The sequence below is a fragment of the Erinaceus europaeus genome, chromosome 9 (assembly GCF_950295315.1).
Source record: "Erinaceus europaeus chromosome 9, mEriEur2.1, whole genome shotgun sequence".
NCBI lineage: Eukaryota > Metazoa > Chordata > Mammalia > Eulipotyphla > Erinaceidae > Erinaceus > Erinaceus europaeus.
Window position 1 is genome coordinate 23,178,149 of NC_080170.1, and position 6,106 is coordinate 23,184,254.

Sequence of the window (6,106 nt, forward strand, 5' to 3'; positions counted from 1 at the left end):
CGAACCTCTGGGTCCTTGCACACTGTAACGTGTGCTCAACCAGGTGTGCCACTACCTGGTGCTCGTAAGTGTCTCATTTTTACAGAACAGCCCTGGGAGGCCTTTCAGCCATCAAATCATAAACTACTCTGTGATCATCTCTTTGCCCAGGAGGTGGCACAGCAGTGGAGCAAGGGAATTGCCTTCGTGAGAGATCAGGTGTGGTCTCCTGCACTATATATGAAAAGAATGAAAACACTCTCAGATTAGATTGGAGTCATGTTTCTTTCTCTTATGAAAGACCCAGCAGGGAATAGAAAGCTGTGGAAGAAAACAACACAAATGAAATTGCCACCCTTTGTCCCCCAGGGAATCTGAGACACCATTTTCCCATAGATAGATGTTCTCTAGTTGCAAAATAACTAAAGCAGATATTAGTGAGCTATAGTCAGAAATCATTTTTTTAAATTATAGTGAAGTATTGCTTAATAGAGTTTTTATTTAAAAAAAAAAAAAAAGCCCTACAAGTAATGGGAATCTGTGTGCTTCATGAAATAGTAGCATACTACATCTGTATTTAGAAGTAATATGCTGGGAGTCAGGCAGTATAAAAGAGGTTTAAGCACAGGTGGCGCAAAGCACAAGGACCGGCATAAGGATCCCCGTTCAAGCCCCTGTCTCCCTAACTGTAGGGGAGTCGCTTCACAGGCGGTGAAGCAGGTCTGCAGGTGTCTATTTTTCTCTCCCCCTCTCTGTCTTCCCCTCCTCTCTCCATTTCTCTCTGTCCTATCCAACAAGGACATCAATAATAACTACAACAATAAAACAACAAGGGCAACAAAAGGGAATAAATAAATAAATATTTTTTAAAATATTTTTTTTTAAAAAGAAGTAATATGCTGGGCTCGGGAGACAGCTCAATGGTTATGCAAACCACTTTCATGCCTGAGGCTCCGAGGTCCCAGGTTCAATTCCCAGCATTGTTATAAACCAGAGCTGAGCAGTGCTCTAGTAAATTTTTTTTTTAAGTAATATGGCTACGGATTGGGAGTTGGCACAGTGGTTAAAACATCAGTTTCTGTGGTCTGGGAGGTGGCACAATGGCTAAGGCAATAGACTCTCAAGCTTTAGATCCCGAGTTCGATCCCTGGCAGCACATGTAGCAGAGTGATGGCTGGTTCTTTCTCTCCTATCTTTCTCATGAATAAATAAATTCTTTTGAGAAAAAAAATCAGTTTCAGGTGGGGATATAGCATAATGGTTATGCAAAGAGACTTTCTTTTTTTTTAAACAATCTTTTTTTAATATTTATGTATTTATTCCCTTTTGTTGCCCTTGTTTTATTGTTGTAGTTATTATTGTTGTTATTGATGTCATCATTGTTGCATAGGACAGAGAGAAATAGAGAGAGGAGGAGAAGGCAGAGGGGGAGAGAAAGATAGACACCTGCAGACCTACTTCACCGCTTGTGAGGCGACTCCCCTGCAGGTGGGGAGCAAAGAGACTTTCATGCCTGAGGCTCTCAAGTCCCAGGTTCAATCCCCCACACTGCCATAAACCAGAGCTGAGCAGTGCTCTGTTAAAAATTAATTAATTAATTAATTAAATAATCAGTTTCTCAGACATGAAGTTCTGAGTTTGAACCCTGGCATCCCATGTGCCAGAGTGATACTCTGGCTCTTCTCACGTTAACAGTATTTATATACTTTCCTCAAGTTTAGGAAACATTCTCTGCCTTAATCCAGCATCCTAGCCCTATTCTGAACTCTTGACACCATCTTCCCAGACAATATTTTTAGTCCACCTGCATGTTAGCTATCAGGCTTAGGCAAAAATTACTAAAGTCATGGGCCCCTTGGAACATACCTAAAATGGACTTCCTAGCTTCATGAGTGGTGAAGTAGGGCTGCAAGTGTCTCTCTGTCTCTCCCCCTCTCTATCTTGACCTTCCCTCTTAATTTCTGGCTGTCTCTATCAGTGATATGTATTCAACCAAGGAGAAAGCCCAAGCCTCAGTTTAGACTGTGTTCATGTCATCCTGTTTTTGAAAATACTTGAATCCATAGACTCATGCTATGGGGCTATAGAGTCACAGAAAGGAATTATTTTTCTGTTCATTTGATTTTTTTTTTTTTTTTTTTTTTTTTTTTTTTTTACCAGAGCACAGCTCAGCCCTGGCTTGTGGTGGTGTGGGAGATTGAACCTGAGATTTTGGAGCCTCAGACATCAGAAAGGAATTTGTCAACCAGCCTAGGCTACTATCTGCTAGAGCTGCTTTTTCTTGAAGTAACTACACCTTCCTCCCTAAAGCAAAACTTATGTGGTGCTGGGCTGGCAAAACAGCCACATGCAGGACACAGGTTCAAGCCCAGCCCCCACTTTACTGAAGAAAGCTTTGGTACTGTGGTCTCTCTCACTCTCTCCCTCTGCCTCTCTCCCTGTCTGTCTCTATCTTAAAACAAAACAAAAACGAATATAGTTCAGTGGCTAGAGCTGTGGAGATGCAGAGAAAACAGAAACCTTGTGGAGAAACTGAGCATGGTTAGGACGGTAGAAACCGTCCCTTGTTCAACAATTTGTTTGGCTTTGTATGTTAACTCTCTTTTCAGACACCAGGTTCTAGATGCCAGCATGATGCCAACCAGACTTCCCTGAACAGACAACCCCACCAATATGTCCTGGAACTCCGCTTCCCAGAGCCCCACCCTACTAGGGAAAGAGAGAGGCAGGCTGGGAGTATGGGTTGACCTGTCAACGCCCATGTTCATCAGGGAAGCAATTGCAGAAGCCAGACCTTCCACCTTCTGCATCCAACAATGATCTTGGGTCCATACTCCCAGAGGGTTAAAGAATAGGAAAGCAAGCAGGGGAGGAGATGGGATATGGAGATCTATCTGGTGGTGGGAATTGTGTGAAGTTATAGCCCTCTTATCCTATGGTTTTGTCAATGTTTCCTTTTTATAAATAAAAAGAAAGAAAGAAAGAAAGAAAGAAAGAAAGAAAGAAAGAAAGAAACCATCCCTATACATGATCCATTTTGAAGGCTCCCTGAGGTAACCAGAGGTGTGTGTAGGGAAAAGCTAATTGAGTCCCCTACTCTTTCTCCCTCCACTTTTTTTTTTACCTGCATGCCAATCCTGTGATTGTCATAAATGTAGTGAAAAGTGGATGCCTGTGGTTTAGAAGGAATGTGCTTAGTTCACAGAACCAAAAGGCTTCTCAGTTAACTCAAAGCCTAAAAACACACAGATTAAAATGCAGAGAATGAGGAAAAGAAAATCCAGGGAAGTCTTTTGAGTTTCACTCAGGGCAAGCCTAGATGGTCAGGATATGATTTCTTGGCCTGGTCTGCAAACCCGGTATGCTTTTATTCCAAATAAATAAAAGTTCTTACAAAGCTCAAGTGAGTATAAGTGCTGTAACATAATAAAACTTCTTGATTTGCAGCTGAGGCCATTGCACAATTCATGGGCTGCGAAAAGTTAGCAAGGCTGCAGACAGTCTTTTTAGTACCACAAAAAAAGGAGCTAGTCAAATACTTTTCCAAAAAGGCAAAAGGTATTTGTCTCATAATATGAGCAATGTAATTAAAACCTCTTTTTAAAAAATGCTTAGGCCCTTAAGGATGTAATTATTGGGTATTGTTTTCTCTGCTTTCTTTCTCCCACTCTTTGTCTTTGCCTAAACATATGTACAAGTGACCATAAGCTTTTAGACCCTTAACACAATTTCTTTTTTGTTTATTTTGTTTTTTTTTTAATTTTTATTATCTTTATTTTTATTAGATAGAGGCAGCCAGAAATTAAGAGGGAGAAAGACAGAGAAACACCTGCAGCCCTGCTTCACCACTTGTGAAGCTTTCCCTCTGCAGGTGGGGACAGGGGGCTCGAACCTGGGTCCTTGAGTGCTGTAACATGTGCACTCAACCAGGTGCGTCACCACCCGGCCCCAACTATTTCTTTTTTGTATCCAACATCTCTATAAGCCTCCTCCATTTGGGGGAAAAAAAAAAAACTTGCTTTTTGAAACATAATTCTCGGGGGGCTGGGTGGTGGTACACCTGATTAAGCACACATGTTACAAAATGCAAAGAACAGGGTTCGAGCCCCAGTCCCCACCTGGAAGGGGAAAACTTTACATGTGGTGAAGCAGTGCTGCAGGTGTCTCTCTGTCTCTCCCTATCACCCCCTTCCGTCTCAATTTCTGTCTCTATCCAATAAACAAATAAAGAGGAAAAAAATTAAAGAAAAATAAGCAACTGGGTGGTGGCACATCTGGTTGAGAACATATAGTACAGTGCACAGGGACCCAGGTTCGAGCTCCCAGTCCCCACCTGCAGGGGGAAAGCTTCACTAGCGGTGAAGCAGGGCTGCGGGTATCTCCCTTTCTCTTTCTCTATCTTCCCCTTCCCTCTTGATTTCTGACTGTCTCTATCTGAAAATAAATATAATTAAAAAACATTTTTTAAAAGAAAAAGGAATCACATAACACAAAGTTCACCTTTAAAAAATATTTTAAATTTATTTCTGATTTATTATCTAGAGAAAGAGAGAAATTGAAAGGAGCAGGGGAGATAGGCAAAGAGAGACACCTGCAGCTCTGCTTCACCACTCATGAAGCTTTCCCCCTGCAAGTGGGGACCAGGGGCTTGAGCACTATATATAGTTCTTGTGCACTATAATGTATGCACTTAACCAGGTGCACCACCACCTGGCCCTATTTTTTTTTTAATTTCTTAATGAGAGAGAAGAGGAGAGAGAAGAGAGCCTGAGACACTGGTATATGTACTGCTGGGTTTTGAACTTAGGACCTCATGCTTGAGAGTTACACACTGTACCACCTCCCAGACCACAATGGTTCACCTTTCAAAGTGTACAATTCTCAGGAAGGCAAGATAGTTGCCATAAGTATAATCAAGATTTGAGTAACCCCCTCATCCCAACACACACTTCACACCCCACTCTCACCCACTCACCAATACCACATGGGAGCACTACAGCACAAAGAAGAGATTTATTGCCATGGTATCTCTAAATCTGTCTGTTTCACTGCAAAGAGCAGTGAAATCATACACATGTGAGGCCTAGGTGCAGCAGAAATAAATAAAATTAGAAAAGAAAAGGCACAAGGTGCCTGACTCATAGACTTAAAAAAAAAAAAATCCACAAGGGAGTCGGTCAGTAGCATAGTGGGTTAAGCGCACATGGCTCAAAGCTCAAAGACCGGAGTAAGGATCCCAATTCAAGCCCCCGGCTCCCCACCTGCAGGGGAGTCACTTCACAGGCAGTGAAGCAGGTCTGCAGGTGTCTCTCTTTCTCTCCCCCTCTCTGTCTTCCCCTCCTCTATCCATTTCTCTCTGTCCTATCCAACAATGATGACATCAGTAACAACAACAACAACTACAACAATGATAAAAAAAAAAAAAGCTGATTACAGAACATTTTTGTCCTCTAAGAAAGTAATCCACACCTGTTAGAGCTCCTCTTCTTCATGTTCTTCTTCTATCCTGGCAGCCACTAGTATACTTCCTGTAGATTCGCCTTTTTAGCCATTTTATATAAGAGGGAGTATACAGTACATGACATTTATTTGAACTTAGCATCATGTCTTCAACGTTCACATTGTGGTATATGTCTGCACTTCCTCCCTCTTTAGGACTAAATAATATTGCATGGCATACATACTCCTTTGCTGGGAAATTGTGCAGATGCGTCACATCTGCCATGTTGTCCCTTCAGGCTACTGCTAGTTCCCGTGAGAGTTGGGACATTCTCGGAGTGCCTGTTCAGCCATGTTGTGCCCTCAGGGCATTGTCTATTTCCCCACGATATTTGGAGTGCTTTGGTTACTCCTCCCCCCTCCCATTCTCACGAGAGTTACTATCCTATCCTGGAGTGCTATGGTTACTCCTCCCCCTTCCCATTGTCGAGAAAGCTGCTCCTATAAAAGCCCTTCTTCTTCCCTTCTTCTTGCTCTCTTGCCAGCACTTCACTCCGGTGTTCAGAGCAGGAAAGGTTACTGCGTGAGGCGGCCATTTTCGCTACCTCCACGTGGCCCAACCTGCTTCTCTAGCACCCAACTCTGAGGTGCCAGCGCAAATAAAGATTTGTTTCCTCTTCACTCCAGA